General features: G+C 43.6%; 1 long non-coding RNA gene and 1 pseudogene across 2 annotated transcripts; both read right to left on the bottom strand.

The window, feature by feature from the left end:
• Window positions 1-7,031: 7,031 nt before the first annotated feature.
• Window positions 7,032-11,576, bottom strand: LOC103348734 (uncharacterized). Of its 2 annotated transcripts, none has more exons than XR_011387337.2 (3): window positions 10,452-11,282; window positions 10,093-10,155; window positions 7,032-7,254 (listed from the first exon to the last, which is right to left on the bottom strand). It is a non-coding gene; the product is annotated as an uncharacterized LOC103348734 (long non-coding RNA). The 2 variants fall into 2 exon arrangements; XR_016230894.1 differs by lacking the exon at window positions 10,452-11,282 and adding an exon at window positions 11,470-11,576 and having other exon boundaries at window positions 7,033-7,254.
• Window positions 11,577-18,533: 6,957 nt separating this feature from the next.
• Window positions 18,534-19,557, bottom strand: LOC103348819 (coiled-coil domain-containing protein 71L-like; annotated as a pseudogene).
• Between the last annotated feature and the right edge of the window lie 3,037 nt (window positions 19,558-22,594).

The raw sequence follows: 22,594 nt of genomic DNA on the forward strand, positions 1-22,594 counted from the left end.
AGTTGCTAATTTCCAGCTTCATTCCGCTGTGGTCTGAGAAGCTGCATGGTATGATTCTAATTCTTTTAAATTTGCTGAGACTTGCTTTATGGCCTAGTATGTGATCAATCCTAGAGAAGGTTCCATGCACTGCTGAGAAGAATGTGAAGTCTGTAGATGTAGGGTTGAAAGTTCTGTAGATATCTGTTAGATCCATTTGGGCAATAGTGTCAATTAAATCTGCTGTTTCCTTGTTGATCTTCTGTCCGGATGATCTGTCTATTTCTGAGAGTGGAGTATTGAAGTCCCCCAGTACTATTGTATTGGAATCTAAATCTCCCTTTAAGTCCCTTAACATATCTTTTAAATAGACCGGTGCCCTGTAATTAGGTGCATATACATTTATAATAGTTACATCTTCCTGTTGAATTGAACCCTTAATCATTATATAGTGTCCCTCTTTGTCTCTCTTAACAGTTTTTGTATTAAAGTTTATTTTGTCTGATATTAATATGTATACACCTGCTTTTTTTTGGTTTCTGTTGGCATGGAATATCTTTTTTCAACCTTTCACTTTCAGTCTGCATGCCTCTTTGCTAGAGAGATGTGTTTCTTGTAGGCAACAAATAGTTGGGTTGTGTTCTTTGAGCCAGTCAGCCAAACGGTGTCTTTTAACTGCAGAATTCAGACCATTAATGTTCAATGTGACTATTGATACGTAGTGACTTTGCCCTGCCATTTTCCCGGAAATATTTTCTAGTATATGCTTTGAGCTTATCATGCTCTTTTACTGGTAGGTGTTCTTCCTTTCCCTTCTTTCATATTGATGGCCGTGTTTCTGTGTTTCTGAGTGTAGCACATCTTTAAGTATTTTTTGCAGGGCTGGACGAGTGGCCACAAAGTCTTTCAATTTCTGTTTGCTATGAAAGGTCTTTATTTCACCTTCATTCACAAATGAGAGCTTGGCAGGATATAATATTCTGGGCTGGCAATTTTTCTCTCTTAGCACCTGTGCTATGTCTCGCCATTCCCTCCTAGCCTGTAGTGTTTCTGATGAGAAGTCTGCTGTGAGTCTGATTGGAGATCCTCTGAGAGTAATCTGACGTTTCTCTCTTGCACATTTTAGGATCTTTTCTTTATGTTTCACTGTGGTAAGTTTAATTACCACGTGTCGTGGTGAGGATCTCTTTTGGTTATGTTTATTGGGGGTTCTATGAGCTTCCTGTACTAGGATGTCTCTGTCCTTGTCCAAACCTGGAAAGTTCTCTGCTAGTATCTCACTAAAAAGGCCTTCTAATCCTTTCTCTCTCTCCATGCCTTCAGGAACTCCTAGAACTCGAATGTTGGTTTTTTTTAATAGTATCCTGTAGATTCCCAATAATATTTTTTAGATTTCTAATTTCCTCTTCTTTTCTTTGGTTTGACTCTATGTTTTCCTGTGCTCTATCTTCTAAGTCCGATATTCTCTCTTCTGCTTCACCCATTCTGTTTTTAAGGCTCTCTAATGTGTTTGTCATTTGATCTATTGAGCTCTTCATTTCATTTTGATTTCACTATCACACTTTCCTGTTCTACTAGTTTCTGAGTTTCATTTTGATTCTTCCTTAAAATTTCATTTTCACGAGAGAGATTTTCAATCTTGTCCAATAAGGATTTCTGTAGTTCAAGGATTTGCTTTTGAAAACTTCTAAATGTTCTTATCATAAATTTTTTGAAATCCGTATCTTGCATTTCTTCTATCTCATCATCTTCATAATCTTGGTTTGGGGTGTTTTGTTTATTTGGAGGCATCATAGTGTCATCGTTGATCTTGTTCCCTCGATTTCTGTGTTTGTTACTTGGCATAGTTAATTCTTCTTTCGTCACTGTGCGTTTTTTTTTTATTTTTTATTTTTTTTATTTTATACTATGTCCGTGTTAAGTGGACTGCCTGCTGTTGGAGGAGCCTTAGAGGCTTGAGATGGGTGCGGCCTGAGAGCTCTGCTTGGTTCTTCCTGGTTAAGGGTGTGCAAAGGTGACACCCTCAGGTTATGCGTGGTAAATCTCTCTCTATTTATTTATTTATTTAATTTATTCAGGGGGTAAGTAACACCACACGGCACAGCTGTGCAGAATTGATGGTGTTTAGCTTCCAGTCTCTGGCTTCTACCCAGAGTCTGTTTAGGCTCCTCTGGACTCCCACTGGGTTGCCTTGGCTACTGAATTGTAGTGACTCAGTTCCTTAGCTCTCCCCTGTTGATATGTAAATCCAGAGAGCGGGCCTGCTCTTTGTCTCTTGCGAATTCTTAGAGCCTTGCAGCCTTGCAACCTTTGCAAGGTTAGGGGAAAGAGAAACCCCCAAGCTTTTTTTTTTCCTTCTTTCCGGTAGTGAGTTTGCTGCACTTTCCGGCCCCCCTCTAGATTCTGACCCCCGTTTCCCCACCAATGTCTCGGGTTATTGAGCTCACCTCCCCTTCCAGCGCCGATGTGTGGACTCGGAGCCCTGGACGTCCCAACTCTCCCTGCTGTTGTCTGTGTGATATGCACTCCCCTTCCCGCACTGGCGCGCAGACCCTGCGGCTTCTGCGGCACCCGCGGCTCGGTCCGTGGCTCGGCTTCCGCGTGGTGGGCGACCTTGTTCTCCCAGTAGGTCCTCCGATTCACAGCCACTCGATCCAGAAGAGTTTCCTCTGCAATATTTTCCTGGTTGTTTTTTCTGAGGCTACTGTAACTCCCCTTTTATTAAACTAAATTTTCCCGGACTATCAGTGCGCGCCCTCACTATTCCGCCATCTTGGCTCCGCCCAGATGTAACACTTTAACACCAGGAATTAAAATGGGCAAAAAAGTTGAAATTCTGTCATAAAATTCACCATTGTAAGTGAAGTAGCTTTGAAAATGTGCCTTTAAATCTGGCTGAAAAGCCCATGAGAGTATTTTAGGCATGGAAAGCCAAGACACTCTGGCAAAAAAAAAAACAAAAAACCAAAAACAAACAAACAAACAAAAAAACAAAACAAAACAAAACAAAACACCTAAATGAAAGATCTCTGTGAATGAGATCCCAGTGGAAAAAATGGGCCATCAAAGAAGGAGGTGCCTTTCTCTGAAGGGAGGAGAGAACTTCCACTTTGACTATGACCCTGTCTGAATAAGATCAAAATTGGCAAACTCAAAAGGCTTCCATGTCCTTGGCAACTCATGACAAAAGCCTCAGGTGATCACTGATGCCATAAACAAGAGTGTTAAATTGTTAAGTCAACAACAGGAGTCACTGTGTACTTATTCCTCATGTGGGATCCCTGTCCTTAATGTGTTGTCCAATGTGAAGTAATGCTATAACTAGTACTGAAACAGTATTTTACACTTTGTGTTTCTGTGTGGGTGCAAACTGATGAAATCTTTACTTAATATACACTAAATCAATCTTCTGCATATAAAGATAATTGAAAATGAATCTTGATGTGAATGGAATGGGAGAGGGAGCAGGAGATGGGAGGGGTGTGAGTGGGAGGGAAGTTATGGGGGGAAAAGCCATTGTAATCCATAAACTGTACTTTGGAAACCTATATTTACTAAATAAAAGCTAAAAAAAAGAAAATGTACCTTTTAAAAAAAAGCATATTTATGCCCCCAATTGCTGAGCAAAAATAAAGAGAAAGTTTACTGTGAGACAGCCAAAATGACCTCATCAATCCATTTGGGGAAAAGAGGGTCTTTGCTCTCAAAGGTATGTGAAATCCATCTTCTCCCAGGGTACCACTCAGCAGGATCTAATGAAACACTGCATGCAGAATTCCTTAAAAGTAAACACAGGCAACTCACCACCTTACACCTTCCTCGCTTGTGAAGCCGACTCATGGCACCAACAAGTTCAGAACAGAAGGAAGGGGAAGGGGCTGGATAAAGCTGCCACCTGCAGTGCCAGCATCCCATATGGGCACCAGTTCAAGTCCTGGCTGCTCCAATTCCAATCCAGCTCTCTGCTGTAGCCTGAGAAAGCAGTGAAAGATGGCACAAGTCCTTGGGCCCCTGCACCTACATGGGAGACCTGGAGGAAGTTCCTGGCTTCGGATCAGTGCAGCCATTTCAGCCAACTGGGGAGTGAGCCAGTGGATGGAAGACTCTCTCTCTCTCTCTCTCTGATTCTCCTTCTCTCTCTGTGTAACTCTGACTTTCAAATAAATAAATAAATCTTAAAAAAAAAGAAGGAGGAGGAAGGGGAAAGAATTTAAACTTCTTATGTTAAGTAGTTTGGGCACATGACTTATCCTCTCTGAAATTTTTTTGAGGTCAGAGACAGTGCCCTGACCCCAGCCACACAGCAAAGCTGTGGATATACTGGTAGAAGAGAGAAAGCAGTCCTGTGTGTCTTGCATGAATGCTTTCCATGCGTGTCTTTCTCTTTAGCATCACTGTCATGCACACAGCTGCTGTGCCACGGCTTTTATGACATAATCAGGAGAGAATGGTTATGATGAGAGAGAGTCCCAGGTTCTGAACCTGAAACCCTGAAAATGAAGAGCTCCAGTTCATGCTGATGTCAGGTGATTCTAACACCCACTGTTAAAAATGACCTCAGCCACTCAGGCCACAACATTCTCAGTCCATGCCCTGGGCCCTCTTCAAGCTCCAGATGAAAGCACTCAGCCCCTCTTCCACACTGTCCTTGACATCAAGAGGAGAGTCTCCAAATTTCCATGCTACAGATCAAACACCAGTCTCGCTGCTCACTACGCCAGCTCTCACCACCTATCTGCTTCGAGATGTGGATGCGTGTGCTTCCTTATCTCTAATTTATTCAGCACCTCAAAAAGCTCATCTCCCCAAAGCTCCACCTCGACAGCCTTCATCTCCAGACTCTCTGTACCAGATAGCTGTGTGCCGGCTTTTTGGAACCTCATCTCTGATCCATCCCCAAATCCTGGGACATTTTCAGTGTACTCTCTAGAACCCACAGTAAATTCCCCTGTATCCTTAACATCCCCAACTTGACTTGGCTCTCCCAACAGGGTATGGTTTCCCTTTGGCTCCCCAGACTGTCACACCACTCCTCCTTGTTGCACTTATCTACACACTGGGGTGCTTTCCTTCACTCAGCAAAGAACCAAGCTCCCCCTCACTGTCACTTCTGGCCCTCTACTCACGGTCAGTCTTCATGCCTCCAATATCCACCTGGGTATCCTTTCTAATACTCTTGAGCTCATCTTCAGTGTCCTCACCTTCCACCTCACCCAGCCACCTTTAATAGCAACCCTGCCTTAAGCTAAGGAGCAAGCATCCCGCTCCCCCACCATCACCTTGTGTCCTTCCAGCTCTTTCCCTGTAATACCCTAATCCCAACCAGGACCTGGCACTTTTCCCCACATCCTTCTAATGTATGTTTTACTCTCCCTTCCGAAGTTTAAAATCCACAGACCATCGTCTCCCTTTTATATAAAACCTCAACTCTCTTACCCTCTTATGTGATGCTTCTAACTCGCCAAAATCCTAATCATGGTTAAATGCAACTCTCTACCTGCTCTGTCCTGTCATGCATGATACTGAATGTGACTAGAGAAAAAACAATCTTGCTCTATAAATTGTAATCACCATCTCAAACTTCTCATTCTCCTGAAAGTCCTTTCTCAAGTCTTTCTTCAATTCTCAAATATCCAGAACCTGGAGCTGGTGTTGTGGTGTAGCAGGTTGGGCCACCACCTGCTGCAGGCAATCCATATGGGCACTGGTTCAAGTCCTGGCTGCTCCACTTCTGATCCATTTCCCTGCTAATGTGCCTGGGAGGTCAGCGGAGGATGGCCCAAGTGATTGGGACCCTGCCACCAATGTAATATGACCAGGAAGATGCTCCTGGCTCCTCCCTTTAGCTAGGCCCAGCCCTGACCTTGTGGCCATCTGGGAGGTGAAATGGAAGAAGGAACATTCTCTCTCTCTCTCTCTCTCACCACCTTTCAAATAATACATAAACCTTTTTTAAAAAAACCCAGAACCTCATTTTCACTGTTAAGTAATAACTTTTCCCTGTATCTCTAAAGAAAGAATAGTTCTAGAAGCTATTGCCAACAGTTGTACCCACCCAGTCACACATATTCCACCTTTTCCTCTGTTACTACAAGTAAATCCTCCCTGCTTTCATTTAGAGCCAACTCTTCTTCCTGGGCACCGAGTCCCACGCTGGCAAGCACACAGTGCACGGCTGCATGGCTCAGTCCCTGGATCTCTTCTCTACGTTCACTGCCTTAGTGAGCTAGCAATCTATGGGCTGACGACCCCCAACTTCACATTTTGAGGCCAGACCCGTCCCATCAACTCCAATCTCAAGTGCCTAACTGTAGTAGGCATGCTTCTGCTTTAATAAAATATATAACAAACAATTCAAAAACACACTGGCTTATGATAACAAGTAGTCATTTCCTGTTGAATTTTCCACAGGTTTGCCAAAGCACCTCTGCCTCGGGCTGCAGACTCAGTTCAGATCGGCTCCACAAAGCTCCCTTTCTGGTACCAGCACCTCCTCAAGGGTATGCTCCTCTCCTGGTGAAGCACAGTCTTCAAAGTGACTGTTGTATTTCTGCCATACTGTCTAGGGTCTCAGCCCAATTGGCACAAAGTCACTTCCACCCACGTTTAATTCTCCAAAGCAATTTACACAGCCATGCCCAGCACCAGGGAGGCAGAAATGCATACTCTACTCAAGAAGCTGAACTGAGCATGAGAGCAGAGGGGAGGAAGAACTGTGAGCAAGTAACAGATTCATTCTCTCTGAGTCTCTATTCAGTGTCTGCAATTAGATGTCAAATAATCACAAAACCTGTCATGAACAAAACTTATTTCCAAACTTGCCTCTCCTGCAGTCTTCCAGATACCTTAAAAAAATCAATTGTTGCAGATGTTTCATAAGGTCAAAGTCATCACTGACCTTCTCTCTAACATACCCGTCCAATCTCTACCTTTAACATTATGCCTGGAAACTGATTCCTTTCCATCGCTTCTGTTTATACCACCAGAGAGTATAATAATAGCCTGCAAGCCAGTCTCCACATTCATTTTTGTAAGATTTATTTATTTATTTGAAAGGCAGAGTGATGGGGGTAGAGATGGATAGATACATACATACAGAAATGCATACATACTTGGCATCCTCTGGTTTAATCTCCAAGTGGCTGCAATGCCCGGTACTGGTGTAGACTGAACCAGGAGGCAGGAACTCCACCTGGGCCCCCCTCCCACATGGGTTGGAGGTGCTGAAGCGCTCGGGTCATCTTCCACTGCCTTCTCGGGTGTATTGCTAGGATGCTGAATTGGAAATGGAGTAGACAAGATTCAAATCAGCACTCAGTTATGGGATGCTGGTGGCTTAGCGCATGGTCCACAATGTTGACCCCAGTTTCCATGTTTCTACCCTCAACCCCCTAGTGTGTATTCTCAATATGACAGCCAGAATGATCCTTTTTTATAAATAAATGTTATTTTAATTTTATTTGAAAGGCAAAGAGAAAGAGATAGATCTCCCATCCATTGGTCCACTACCCTAAATGCCCACAACAGCCGTGATTGGGCCAGTCTGAAGCCAGAACCTGGGAACTCAGAGCTGGCACTGTGTAGTAGGTTAAGCCTCCACCTGTGTTCATCAGCATCCCATATAGGCGTCAGTTCATGTGCCAGCTGCTCTTCTGATCTAGCTAATTATGGCCTGCGAAAGCAGTGGAAGATGGCCCAAGTGCTTGAGCCTGTGTACCCACTTGGGAGACCTGGAGGAAGCTCCTGACTCCTGGCTTTGGATCTGTTCAACTTCAGCCTTTGCAGCCATTTGGGGAGTTAACCAGCGGATGGAAGATCGATCTCTCTCTCTCTCTCTCTCTCCCTCACTCCCTCCCTCCCTCCTTCCTTCTGTAACTCCCTCTTAAATAAATAAACACATCTTTTAAAAAGAAAAGAAAGAAAGAAAGAAAAGAAACTGAAAACTCAATCTAGACCTCTGACATGAGTGAAGTGGCTCACATACCGGAGATGTCATTTGATGCTTCTGACAGTGTGCCTTAAGAGGAAGCTAGAAATGGAAGTAGGGCTGGGACTCAAACCGAGGTACTATTACATGGGATGTAAGCACCCCAAATGGCATCTTAACTAGTGTGCCACATGCTTACTACAGAATTATCCTTTCACGTTAGATTATCTCACTCTTCTGCCTAATCTATCATCAAATCCCTTTACAACCCTGACCTCATCCTCTACCATCCTCCCTCTCACTCTATTGCTACCACCCCCTACCTGCAAATCTTCAGCACAACCTCCCTTCTCCAGATCCTGTGTATGTGTTCTGACCTCTGCCTAGAATATCCTTCCCCCAGATGTTTGTATGGTTCTTTCCCTTTCCTCATTAGGGATCTTATTCAAGTGTCACCTCTCAGTGAAGACTCCCTGAATGTCAAATTGCATGGTACAATAATAAGTGCTGTGATGAAGGAAACACACACAGCTGTGGGAGCCCAGAAGAGCATCCACCCCGGACTATGAGTCACTATGCAAATCATTGTCTATTAGGAAGGTGACAACGAGGGCAGTGGATCATTATGCCTTGCCATAGGTAACCTGAAATTCATTACAAAGAGGTAGATGACCTCTCCCTGATGCTTTTCTGACCCACTGAAGTTGGACTACACCATGTGGCTTTCTTGGGCCAGTGGATTGTGTGAGGGGCACCTCCGTAAGCAGAGGCTTCAAATGTGCCATAGTGGTTTGGCTTGATCACTTCTCTTTCTATCATCTTCCTTTGAAGAAAGCACACCTAGGATTGCTTTTGATCCCCGAGACTCATGCAGATAAAACCTAAACCCAAACCCAGCCAAGCAGAGAGCATTCTAGCCCAGCTAAGTCATGTACAGTACAATACAGTAGGCTAGATCTGATCTACAAGTCCATTGGAAAAAAATTTGTTGTTGGAAGGCATTAGTAATTTGAAGCTGTTTGTTAGGCAATGTTCTCGCCTTCAGGTTTTTGCTGCAGTAATACTATTCCATCTAGAAATATGTCTCATTTTCTCAATGTTTTCTTCATGCCCCATAAAGATTTTCATCCTTTCTCTATTACCCAGCTATCACCATCACTCTTGCCTCTTCAGTGATAATTTCTTAAAGCAATAGTCATATTATTCCTCTCTTCTTCCTCATTTCCCAACTTGACTTTAACCCCTCCAACAGCTTTATGTCCTGACATCCTAGAGAACATTTTCTTAAATGACACTAATTCCTATACCAAAGGATGAATAACGATGGACGTGACACAGAGTTAGACACGTAGCAGTCAGGAGAACTGAATCCATCAACAAATGACAAGATTTGGATCACAGCAGAGTAGAAAATGTAAAGAAACCTGAAAAGCACATTTAGCACAATCTATCGGAGTTTCTTTCTAACTCCTCCCCCTTTTAATTTCTATATTAAAATAATTCACCCTATGAATAAGGAGTCAGTCTCAGTTTTCTCAAGAACTACTTTTGTTATTTTACATAATATGATTTAACTTCTCTGGACCCTGACATTTTCATTCATAAATTTAGAAAAGTAAACTGCATAGATTTTGAGCAGGGACTTCTGGAAATTTTTCAGAAATCACATAACCAGTGAACTTCTTATACTTCCATTCAATTTTGATGCAACCCCTTTGGTGTAAGGAAGGGTTTGGCAATCAGAAGATGCTTGACCTGATCAATTATTCTTTGTAATTGATCACATGCAAGATAGCATTCAAAACCAGTGAGGCAGACATTGTTTAGCATCCCCTTCAATGCTTAGAATGTGTGCTTGACTCCTCGGGATTGTGGTCTGAACTCCAGTTTACTGAAATCAAGTTTTGTATCTCCAATGCAGTGTGTCTGTATCATCTAATGAATAGATGCTTTTTTCCTTTCACAATCTTCATCAAAACATTGGATGCTAACAAATATACTTTATATGAATTTACCTTCCCACACCCTCAGAATACCATGAATGCAAGAGCTTTTATGTCAAGCATCAGCTTGGCAGTGGCATATATTAATTTCTTCATATGACCCATAACATGGGAGGGCATAAAGAACTTGAAATCTAGTGTGAGTTAAGGACCTGTGTATTTTAGATAGAAACTTTTTCATACCATATAAACATTTGAAAGAATTGCGGTCATTGGATGCTTTCTTCTGTTCATTATATCCTTATTCTGAAAACAAGATTGGATATTTTCAATTAAATATGATTTTTTATGAAACACATTTGCTTTCTCCATACTAATCTTCAGCTATTTCAATACGAATTCACATACACTCAGTTTCTAAATGTCTAATACCCCTGCTACATAGAAAAACATCAAGCAGTTTCCCAGGGAACACTGCTTCAAAACAATGATCATATAAAAAAGACTCTTCTGAGCAAAAATATCCATCCCATCCCCCAGCACTAGGAAGCATCAAGCTGGAGCGACTCCTCTCCAAGTGAAGAGAACAAGCCCTCACTTACCCATCACAGAGTACTGGAGAATTTTCTCCCTAAAAGCATAATTATTCTGTCAGGTGGCAGTAATGGAATGGACTGCGGCTGTGACCGTGGAAAGCTTCCAATTCCTCTACAGCTGAAAAGCAGCGGACGGGGCAGTCCAGGCTCCCCTACCTCCCGGGCGGCCAGCTGCCATCTCCGGGCGGCCTCACGACCCACTCACGCCAAAGTCCACAAGCTCAAGGATTTGGAGGACCCGAGCGGAGAAACCAGCGAGGCTCTAACAAAGCGCAGCCGCAAGTTTTTACCCTCAAAGGCCGGGTAAGTCGGGGGCCGTTAGCGACACCACGTCCGTTCTGTGTAACCGTTATCTACCCACCTGTCAATCAGATGACCCCACCCTCAGGAAGTACTTCCCCTTACCCGGGACTTGGGGGCAGTGCCATGTAAATACTTCCGGTTTTGTAAGAAGCTGGCTCCCTCTTCTCGCGGACTCAGAGCAAGCAGGGGCTGGAAGTCTGTCTTTACCTTTCCTGACCCACTTTCCCTGAAGAAAACCCACAAGTGTATTTTCCGCACTTTGTAAGTAAATATTGTAGCATTGCACACGTCAAGCTTGGGCCTGTACTTAGAAATCTCATAAAAGGCAAGCGTCTGGAATAGAAATTTAGGCCCAAGGTAGCCCACAACAAGACCACAATTTTTAGACAGCCGAGTTCTCCACTGATCCCTCTACCCTTCTGCCAAATGCCAGTGGCCCCGTTCCTGCTCTGCACTGCACTTGTTGAGACATGGTCCAGGCTTTCCCACGTTTTCCATGATTTTCCCCAGTGGTATCCTAATTGCCTTGTTCTCTGTGCGCCACCCTCCCCAGCTGTGAACAATTCTCGAGGAGGTTGGAGGCTAGTGTTAGCCATGTAGCCCCAGCTCCAAATACTGCCTGGCCTACAAATGTTTAGGAAGTCTGTGTAGTAAATCTGTGCTTTTCTTTCTGTTAAGAATGGGTAGGGGTGGGTGTGCCGGGGCTGGTGTTGCCGCTTACCGCACTGAGCTGCAGCCTGCAGCACCAGCATCCCTCTGGACGTCTGTTCGAATTCCCGCTGCTCCTCTTCTGATCCAGCTCCCTGTTAATGCACCTGGGAAAGCAGTGGAGGATGGCCTAAGTGCTTGGGCCCCGCCCCCTGCACTCTTGTGGGAGACCTGGAAGAAGCTCCTGGCTTCGTGCTGGCTCAGTCCTAGCTGTTGCAGCCTTCTGGGGAGTGAACCAGCATGGCTTTCAAAATTTTTTTTCTCTCTTTATCTAAAAGGATTTATTTATTTATTTGGGAGGCAGATTGAAAGAGAGAGAGAGGTCCTCCATCTGCTGGTTCACTACCCAAATGGCCACAGAGCCCTGAGCTGGACCAATCTGAAGCCAGGAGCCAGGAGCCAGGAGCTTCTTCTGAGTTTTCCATGCAGGTGCAGGGGTCCAAGCTCTTGGGCCATCCTTCACTGCCTTCCCAGGGTATCAGCAGGGAGCTGGATTGGAAGTGGAGCAGCCGTGACTCTAGTGGCCATATGGCAAGCTGGCACTGAAGATGGGAGCCCAACCTACTATGCCACAGTGCCGGTCCCTTAAAAGTTTTCACACCAAAATAAAATTGGATTTTAATTCTGTTTTCATAAACTTTTTGAAGTACTCTCATACTATTATTGCCACTCATACATCAAAATGAAGGTTAGGAAAACTTAAGTTTCATAATATTGGGACAAATACCCTATATGTTACTGATTTTTTGGTTCTTTCCTTCTTTCATTATAATTATGTACAATAAGTAAAAAGTTAAGAGTCCACTAATTAAGATGAACTACCTACTCAAAGGATAAAGACCATAAATATCTTCTCTTCAGACTGAATTTAACAAAATTCATGTATTATGGAGAAGATTAGTTATTTAGAGTCAGGTTTCCTAGAAGCAACTTTCTTCTGTAGGATTCATAGATATCTCAGTGGTCAAAATAGATAGCATAGTGTAAATTGTGATTTGTGGGTTATAATCTAATAGGAAAATATGTTGAAATAAATAAAGATGAAGGCACAAAGCAAAAAAGGAAATAAAAGGTGAAGTTTATTAAAAACAAAGTGGCATTTTTAAACACTTACCCATGAGTGAGAGAGAGGAGATTGAAAGAGACAGGGACAAGAAGGGGTACAGAGTGAGGGAGGAAATATTAATCACTGGAAAAGTATATTTAAGGTAAGAGTATTTCATTTAAAAAATTTTGAAACCACTGCAAGTTAGGCAAGCAAGCCCACATGTAGTCCAGTGTTTCAATATAAGTTCCAAACACCCTGAATTGCATAGTTTCAGAAACATAATAGTTTATAAAATCATCTATATAAATCATGAAATCTAAACCACAGTTCTACTTGATCTGTAAGAAATCAGAGATCATCAAATATTGCCAATATCAACATAAAAACAAAGAAAAATTTTAAGGAACTTCTTGTATAAAATGCCTCCTGTGTGCATTCTCTTCCAACCACTTTGTTATGCTAGCTTTCTTTCCCAGGTTCTTTGATTTTTAATTAAAAAGTAAATGTCCTAGAAAGTAGATATCAATTAAAAAGCTACGTACCTCCCAATGTTAACCAATGGTCTGATCATACCTGGTAAACTGTAAGCATAGTTTCTAAATGTACCTGTTTGAAGACTGTGCAGTAACTACAGGAAGCCCACTTGGAAGGAACTGGCCAATATTATGCATCATAGGATGACCAATTGAAAGAGGTGTATGGGGACAACCAGGTTCTACATTAGTTATACAAAGGGTGTTTTGTAATTAATGGGAATTAATTGAGACCCAAACCTTCATTTTTCATTCAGACATTAGAACTATATCAAGGAGTTAAGTCTAAAGTATGATTGGATGGCCCTTGAGAAATTATTCAATCTAAACATGTTTACTTATCAATAATACACCTATTTAAATTATGCTGCTTAAAAAGAAGCTTTAAGATATCTATGTAAGTAGCATAAAGATAACCTAATCACTCCATTAAAAGTACCTTGAGTTCTTTATAATTAAGATATGTTACATGAAATGTATTTGTATCTCTCAATTTTCTACTGGGCATAAAGTGAAGCCAAAATAGTTTGATGGAAGTAAAAAAATTCTATAAATATAATCATCTATAAAGTATACATAGGCTATTCAGTCACAACTATATAATGTCACTAGTCTTCTATTTGGAGAAGCAAAGTTTTCTTTTCAACAGAAAACATTGTAAAGTGTCTTTTACAACTTCTGAAAATTTTAAAGTTTGAACATTTGAGATATATTTTTCAAGGAGGTTGGAGTCATGTTTTACTTTTTTATTTCCTTGCATAAACAGCAGATAAATTGTGAAGCAAAAACTGCTTCTGCAATGTCAAAGAACGAGGAAGAGGAGGAGGAAGGTAATACCCATCTATTTTTTTTAAAGATTTATGTATTTATTTGAAAGGAAGAGTTAGAGAGAGGCAGAGTCAGAGAGAGAGAGGGGTCTTCCATCCACTGGTTCACTCCCCAGATGGCTGCAAGGCCAGAACTGAGCCAATCCGAATATAGCTTCTTCTGATTCTCCCAAGGGAGTGGGGGTGCAACGCCCAAGGATTGGGCCATCTTCTACTGCTTTCCCAGGCCATAGCAGAGAATGGGATAGGAAGTGGAGCAGCTGAGACTTGAACCAGTGACCATGTGGGATGCCAGCACTGCAGGCGACAGCTTTACTTGCTATGCCACAGCACTGGCCCCACCCGTCCAATAATATATGCTTTTCTTTGAGTAATTAGTGTTATGGCACATTGTTGAGCTAGCATGATCCATCTTTTTGCCCTTGTCTCACATCACATTGTGACACTATTTTACTTTGAAACCATTCATTTGAGTTGTAGTGGTCAGCATACAAGCTAGCAAAGTATGATGTTCCCAAATTCCTGGCATTTTCAGCTAAAACATAGGGAAGATTTCCTACCTGGGCTTCCTTGACAAGATGAGATGCTCTCTTGAGTCCCATTCTTTTTTTTTTTTTTTTTTTTTTTTTTTTGACAGGCAGAGTGGACAGTGGGAGAGAGAGACAGAGAGAAAGGTCTTCCTTTTGCCGTTGGTTCACTCTCCAATGGCCGCCGCGGCCGGCGCGCTGCGGCCGGCGCACCGCGCTGATCCGATGGCAGGAGCCAGGAGCCAGGTGCTTCTCCTGGTCTCCCATGGGGTGCAGGGCCCAAGTACCTGGGCCATCCTCCACTGCACTCCCTGGCCACAGCAGAGAGCTGGCCTGGAAGAGGGGCAACCGGGACAGAATCCGGTGCCCCGACCGGGACTAGAACCTGGTGTGCCAGTGCTGCTAGGCGGAGGATTAGCCTAGTGAGCCGCGGCGCCGGCCTTGAGTCCCATTCTATGATTCACTAGAATGGTTTCACTTCTTGCTCTTAGGTAATTTGTAAGGTGCAACCAGAGCTTCTGAATGTTTCAGTTGCCTTTTGGCCTGTTATGTCCACTCTGAAAACTGTGACTCACATTCCTAGGCATCAACTAATTTTCCTAGAGGGAAGTTATTTTCTACTCCTTTTAGATAAATCTTTTTTAATATAAAAGTTTTATTTTATTGTTTCAAAAAGCAGAGGAGGTAGGGAGGGGATGAGAAAAGAGATCTTCAACCTGCTGGTTTAGTCCCCAAATGGCTGCAACAGCCAGGGCTGGGCCAAGCTAAAGGTGGGAGCCAGGAGCTTCCTCCTAGTTTCTCAGATGGGTGACAGGGGCCCGCGTAGTTGGGCAATCCACTCCAGGGAGCTAGATTGGAAACTGGTGCTCTAACTAGCACTCTGATATGAGATGATTGCACGGTAAGTGGTGGCTTAACCACAATGCTGACCCCTCAATTGTTCTTATAAAAAATGTCTTTATCTAAAACTACTTTAATTTGCATACCTTCTTCCATTTGGAAATAATTAAGTTCCATGGCTTGCCAGCAGCTCTGCTTATGTATAGTGGCATGATAAAATACAAGATAGCAGTTACATTTTGGTTTCAGATAAACAAAGAATTACTTAGTATAAATGGGTCCCATTCAATATTTTTTGTGTATGCTCTAAAATTTATTTATAGTTGGTAAGTTAAAAAGGAAAGCACAGCCAGATTGTAACTTTTAACCATACGCACATCAAACTGTCCAGGGAAACACTTCAGCTCCATTATAAACAATTGCTTTCTAATGCACTTAAGATATTAACAATCTATCATAAAAAATTTAAGCACACCAATAAAGTAAATATTAGGCATTTATGTTCATTAAAAACCACCAATTAAAAGAGTGCTGTGGCAACCCATTGAAAACCAACAACGACAACAAAAAACTTTCGAGTTCAAAATTTCTTAAAATTTTTAGATTCAACTATTTTTTGGAGTTTTTTTTTCTACTCAAGTGTTTCCTGAATAATAGTACTATTATTTGCACATAGTAAATCAATAGGTGTCAGCCACCAGCTTAACATTTGTCCAGTAAAGTACTCAAACTCAAACAAAATAAATACACCCCACTACCGTGACACTTTGCATTATCAACATGAAGCCTGCCCCAACAATCATGTCACTGGTTTTAGTAATGTAAGAATAAGTTGCTGGTTTACAAGGAGGAGAAGGAGGAGTTAAATGATGTGAAGAATCTTATTTGAGGTGCCAGTCACATGAGGCACTCAAGAGTTAAACAATAATTAAAAACACAAGCACAGTGATAAATTTCATCCTAGCTCCCTTCTACTTGCGCCATGATAGAAGAGAGAGAATAAAGGTCTCAGGATTTCTTTAGCAAACTACATCCAAGCTGAGCTACAGACTCACGGGAGAGGACAGGAAATGGATGCCTCACTGCAAAGGCCTCTGTGCCGTTTCTGTTCACATTCTGCTCAGAAGTTCCCATAAAATACTCTTCCTTTCCTGGTAAAATACTGGTCAACTACATCAGATGTTTCTTCACATTTTTGAAGCTGTCACACAGGTCTTGCTAAAACAAACTCAGCAAAAACAAAGATTTCTTCTTATTTAAAAACCAGAAATGGCAAGCTTTTTATACCCAGATGAACCATACTGAATTCACGATGAATAATCAGATCCCAACTGAAATCAAACAGCCCAAATAATCAAAAAATGCACTTATGAGAGCTCAAGCACACAAACTAACAAGGCATAAGTGGAAAGTATGTCGAGGCTCTGAGTTAAAATAAATGCATGGTGTCACTGGTTATGTTTCAGTTGTGTGCTGAGCAAAGTCAACCTCTCAGCTGAGCCTGATTTCAAAATGCTCTGGGAAACTACCTGGACAAACTACATGTTAAAATTACATTCTAATATGGCCACTGGATTTTTAAAATTATTATAAACCTATGTACAATAGTGAAGTGGTACAAACACTTTTTTTGTTCCAGCTGCTAGTTAGCTGTAAAAATTAACAATATGTTTTTGGGAAGAAAGTTCTATGTATCTGAAGTACAACTGGCAATGGAAACTAACAAACCAAAAGTCTAAGCTCTCTATCACACAAATATAATTTAACACTCTCCATTTTCTAAGTAATTATTCACTGTTTATCTACTCATGTGACAGTGTCTGTAGTAATGTGTCAAGTAGCAAGTAAAACTGAGGCTTACTGGGCAACTGGCATAAAGTCTAATATATATTCAGAGATACATTTTTTAAACAAAAGAACACTGAAATAAAGTCACTACACTCCTATTATAGACTATTAAACTACAAGGAAAAAACTGATTTCAGAAAGCTATGCCATGTGAATTCTAGGAACTCAAGAGTCAAAAATGTCCTCCTAAAAAGTTGCCAAACAGAGCTAAACCTTCGCGTTGAGGATTTCACATGCAAATTTCACCCTGGGATAGATCATTCTGCAGCAGAACACTTACATTTGAAATAACAGTGGCACAGGCACACTACTTGACCCTTTAGTATTGCAGTTAAAAGCTGGTTGAGGCACCATTAGCTGAGAACCATTAAGTCTTGCTGCCACCAATGACCAAAGGCACTTGGATAATCAAAAAGTCCACACTGGGCCACATGGTATCCACACTACTGTAACAGCATAAAGAAGGGTCAGTACTCTGTGGGGCTCAGCCTGCTTGATTCTGGTATCTTCAGCTGTCAAAGACCTAACAACTGCAAACACAATTACCAATGGGAAGACAAAAAAGGCAAATCCATAGGACAAAAATGTCAACTTTCACGATGTATATAAAAGCAGTTAGTCTGGGCATTTCTTGTTATCCGACAACAAGGAAACAAAGATTTCTCTTGCCCAAAGTTCACTTCAACCAGTGACTTGATACCAAGAAATGCGCCCCCCCCGCCCCTCCTGTAGATCATTAACAGCTGTGAGACTTATAATGGGTATTCTCTTGATGGTTTTCATCACAATCTTTACACATATTCACCCCTCTTATGCAGCTCCCGCTTTAAATTAAGTGTCCCAGAATTATTATTCTTGGATTTATATGTTGGACCAAGACATGAGGTCAAATCACATCCAGTCGGATGCCAGTCAGTCCTGTAACCAGCTCAGGTTCATCAAAATTTATTCACTTTTCTTTATCACAAGCCATGTGGTGTTTCAATTCATTTTTTTTATTCTTCAATTAAAAGAAATTTTAACAAGTCAACTTTTCTTAAACCTTTTAGCATTCTACCATTCTCTTTAGGAGCTCAGTAAGTAAAAACATTAGCTTTCCGTATAAAATCTTAAGAAACACTTTATAAATGTTTACACAGTTGTACTTTGCATCTCTTTGTAATCACTGAGCCCAGGAAATTTAAAGTCACACAAATCCTTGCACTACTCAGAGTCATAAGCTTGAACCTTTTAAGAACATCCTTGGTCAACTCTTTGCAAGCCAGTAAAAATTAAATTAACGAATGAGGATTCAGAACACCCTGAGCACAAACTGGTGCAACATCACAAGGCATGTTCCATCCAGAAAGATGGGTGACAACCAAAAAAAAAGGGGGGGGGGGGCGATGAAGAGCAAGTAAATTCTAGCTTTAAAAAAAAAAAAGCCACGAAATCAAATTTCTTGGAGAAAAAAAAAAAAAAAAAAAGAGAGAGTGACTTCTTCGTAGGACTTCAGACCAGTGAGGTAGAGTCCTTAAGGGAGAAAACGGATCAGCCCCTACAGTCCTGGAGACGTCTCAGTCTGGGGTTAGGAAGCAGAGGGGCCTCCCTGCGGGTCCAGCTGTCGCCCCCTCCGCAGGCCCGGTGCCCCAGGGAGTCCCTCCCAGACGGCGGCGACGCGTGCAGGGGGCGCAGGGCAGAGAACACCATCCGGTGACGACTTCTTCGCGCTTAAAGTGCACTAGGGACAGGGTCCTGGCCGGATTTCTAAACACTCGACTGCCACCTGTCCACTCGTCCAGACGGAAGCTCCGCGCCGGGGTCCGGGGCCGGCAGGCGGCGCCCTCGGCACCGCTCCTCACGCCCGGGGCACCAGGCAGCGGCGGAGCCTCCCCACGGGTTCCAGGTTCCCTCGCAGGCCTTGGCGCGCCCGGTGCTGCGCCGCCGCCAGGCTTAGGTCGCCCCACACGTGGCCGCCGACGCGGATGGTGGGGAAGGTGGTCAGCGTCGGCGTGGCCGCCCTCCAGATCTCCCCCGGCGTGCGGCCCCCGAAGCAGGGCCCGGGCGCCGCCGCGGGCTTGGCAGGCGAGGTCTCCTCAGCAGCGGCTGCGGCGGCTTCCTCCTCCGGCGGTGGCCGCCCGGGATCCGCGGCGCCTCCTCCTGGCCGCTGCGCGCGGAGCCGGGCGGCACTGGCGGGTCGGGCACCGGGGCCCGGCAGGGAGTAGCCCTGGACATCCTTGCTGCGCAGATGTGCCGGGACAACTGGTGCTTGGGGCTGCAGAGGAAACTCCAGAGCTCCGTGCTGCGGGGCATGGACACCTTGAAGGCGTCGCCCAGCGACAGTTGGGATCGCAAGTACAACCACCCGCGCCTCCAGCGCCACCCTCTTCCCGCCCTCAGGCCGCGGCACAGGGCCGGCGCCGCCCCCCTGCAATAACTGTTTTTGCTAAACCCTATCCCTAATGTCTGTATAGACTGGATCGCTGCCTCCTTCAACTCTCACAGACTCTGCTAGTTCTGTTGTTATTGAACACATTTATTTCTCCTTGTGTTGTAGTGCGTGTGAACACCTGCCTCTTCTGTGAGTCTACAATCCCTTCGAAGGACGGACTTCCAAGCTCACACTGTTGCGTACAGTGTCTATCAATGCCATGTGTTTATAGGAAATTCATTCTCATATTTTTCAATTTTTGTGCTCACCATTGCTTTCTGTATTCCACTCCTTTCTTAAAGGTTCAAGTTCCTTCTTAAGAAAATTCAGTATTTTTTTCAGCATGAGGGTCTTTGAGAAGTAAGTCTTCCCAGTCTTTGAGTATAAATGCCTTTCTTTGACCCGCAGTCCTGAGAGAATTTATCTGGGTGTGAAATTCTAGACTGACAGTTGCTAATCGTTGGATTTTTTTTTTTCCCCTCAGCACCTCACTTCTTTAGCATCTTCTCATATTGATGGTTGTTATCTGTCACAAATCAGCTCCCTGTCCTTCCCTGTATATGTGTGACTGTTTTCCTCTGGTGTCCTTTTGGTTTTTCTGGTTTTATCCCCCCCCCCCCCCCCGTATTGCCACAGGTACAGCTTGAAGTACCGAAGTGTGGAATTATCTTTATTCTGCTTGGTTAGCTGACCCACACTTGGAGGGACTGGTACTTCCTTCAGTTATTTTCAGTACACTTTCTATTCTCCATTTTGTTCCACAGAAAACCTGTTAGAAAGATGTTAGAATTTCTCAATCTATGACTTTTAACTGCTCCTTCACTTTTCTCTTTAAAAATGTTGCAAAATACACAAGTTCTCCTGTTTTCAAGTCTTCCATCTTTTTCCTTGATTTTCCTAATTTAGAACTTTATTTAAAAAAAAATTTTTTTGACAGGCAGAGTGGACAAGTAGAGAGAGACAGAGAGAAAGGTCTTCCTTTTCCATTGGTTTACCCCCCCAGTGGCCGCTGTGGCCGTCGTGCTGTGGCCGGTGCACCTCGCTGATCCGAAACCAGGAGCCAGGTGCTTCTCCTGGTCTCCCATGTGGGTGCAGGGCCCAAGGACCTGGGCCATCCTCCACTGCACTCCCGGGCCACAGCAGAGAGCTGGACTGGAAGAGGGGCAACCAGGACAGAATCCGGCACCCCGATTGGGACTAGAACCTGGGGTGCTGGTGCCGCAGGCGGAGGATTAGCCTATTGAGCCACGGTGGCGGCGGCATCTAATTTAGAACTTTTAAAAACTGTTCAAACTCCCTTCAGAATACTTAAGACAAGTTTTCCATGAAATCGTCTCCTACACTGTTGGCAGGAGTGCCGGCAGGAGGAGCGTGTGGTTCCAATTGCTGAGGTCTTCCCAGTTCTTTTGCCTGATCCTTTAGAAATAGCCCAGCTCCCATGTTGCAGTTCCTTGTGTGGCAGCTCTGTGTGTTACAACCTCTCCTCTCCTGTTGGGTCACAGCTTCTCCTCTCTGCCGGGTTGGTCGAGATGCATGGCAGCTCCTCTTCCCTGCTAGGTTCTCTGTTTCATGACCATGGAGTAGGAGGCACATGGACAAGGAAGGCTGAGCAAAACAAAGGAAGTTCATTGAAATAGGCAGAGAGAGCTCCCAGCAAAACAGCAACTATCCCAGAAGTGTGCCAGCCAGGAATGCCTGACTTAGAATTTTTATGTCTCCAAATGAGGAAGTTTGCCCGGTTGGTTAAGGTATATGCTAATGAGGACTTATATGTGAATCAATCAGTGAGTCAGCAGAGCCTGAATGTGATTGGTTTGGCCAGGAACCTATCAGCAGTGGCCTAACTTGGAGTTCATGTCATGGAGGGAAGTTAGAAGTGTGCTCAACCTGGAGTGGGCAGAATGTCCTAAAGATACGTTTGAAGGTTACCTTATATAGGCTTCTCCTGTCTGTCTGGGCTCCTGGGTGGTTATACCATCCATGCTTCTTCCTTTCCTTTCCAGGAGTTCCTGGAATCCCAGTCAGCATTGCACGGGGTTTCTGAAGTGACTGGAATTTTTGAGAAAGGTTGTAATATTTGGAATGGAGCAAGTTGTCGGAGCTTCATCATCTCATTTCCCCTTCTTCTACATCCATTCCTTTTTCTCTGTCCTCCACGGACTTCTGACCCAAGGTGCTTTCCTGCTCATTGGTATTGAAAACAGTGACATTGGCCCGTGCTGCGGCTCACTAGGCTAATCATCCACCTGCGGCGTCGGCACACCAGGTTCTAGTCCCGGTTGGGGCACTGGATTCTATCCCGGTTGCTCCTCTTCCAGTCCAGCTCTCTGTTGTGGCCCGGGAGTGCAGTGGAGGATGGCCCAAGTGCTTGGGCCCTGCATCCGCATGGGAGACCAGGAGGAGGCAAAAGGCACCTGGTTCCTGGCTTCGGATTGGCACAGCGCCAGCCATGGCTGCCATTTGGGGCATGAACCAATGGAATGAAGACCTTTCTCTCTGTCTCTCCATCTCTCTCTCACTGTCGAACTCTGCTTGTCAAAAAAAAAAAAAAAAACCCACAAACAAAAACCAAGTGACACTGTCCAGGTTAAGCTGACTCTGCGAGACCTGGTTTCTCAGGTAAAGGGAAAAGCCTGCCCTAAAGAGTTGCATTCGCCCACAGAAGACTGTATTCTGGGATTTAGATAATCTTCTTAGCCGCTCATCATACATACACAGTAGATAATTTTTCCCAGAATAGAATGCTTTTAATTTTAAAGTAGCAACATTTATTTTTCACAAAAGGGAATATTGTGTCACAGTGATCCAAAGAAAGACAATACAAAACATCTCCCAACAATGCAAAAGGTATAGATGTGATGCCAATACCTTCAGTTTTGCCCCAATAACGAAAATAATAGCTGAAGCATTTTCACATGATGACTGCTCTTATAATTTCTTCTTCTAGAACAACTCAGAAAGCTTCATCAAGGATGTGGGTTTTGTTTTTGTTTTTGCTGCCAAGTATCTGCTCAACAATGGCTTGATAGTTTTGCTGTGCGAGGTCTTGCTGATAAATTTCAAAAACCATGTCTGTGCTTGGAGCAAACTGAAGAGGGGCGGCGT

The sequence above is a fragment of the Oryctolagus cuniculus genome, chromosome 3 (assembly GCF_051225735.1).
Source record: "Oryctolagus cuniculus isolate XC-2025 breed Fujian yellow rabbit chromosome 3, ASM5122573v1, whole genome shotgun sequence".
Classification (NCBI taxonomy): domain Eukaryota; kingdom Metazoa; phylum Chordata; class Mammalia; order Lagomorpha; family Leporidae; genus Oryctolagus; species Oryctolagus cuniculus.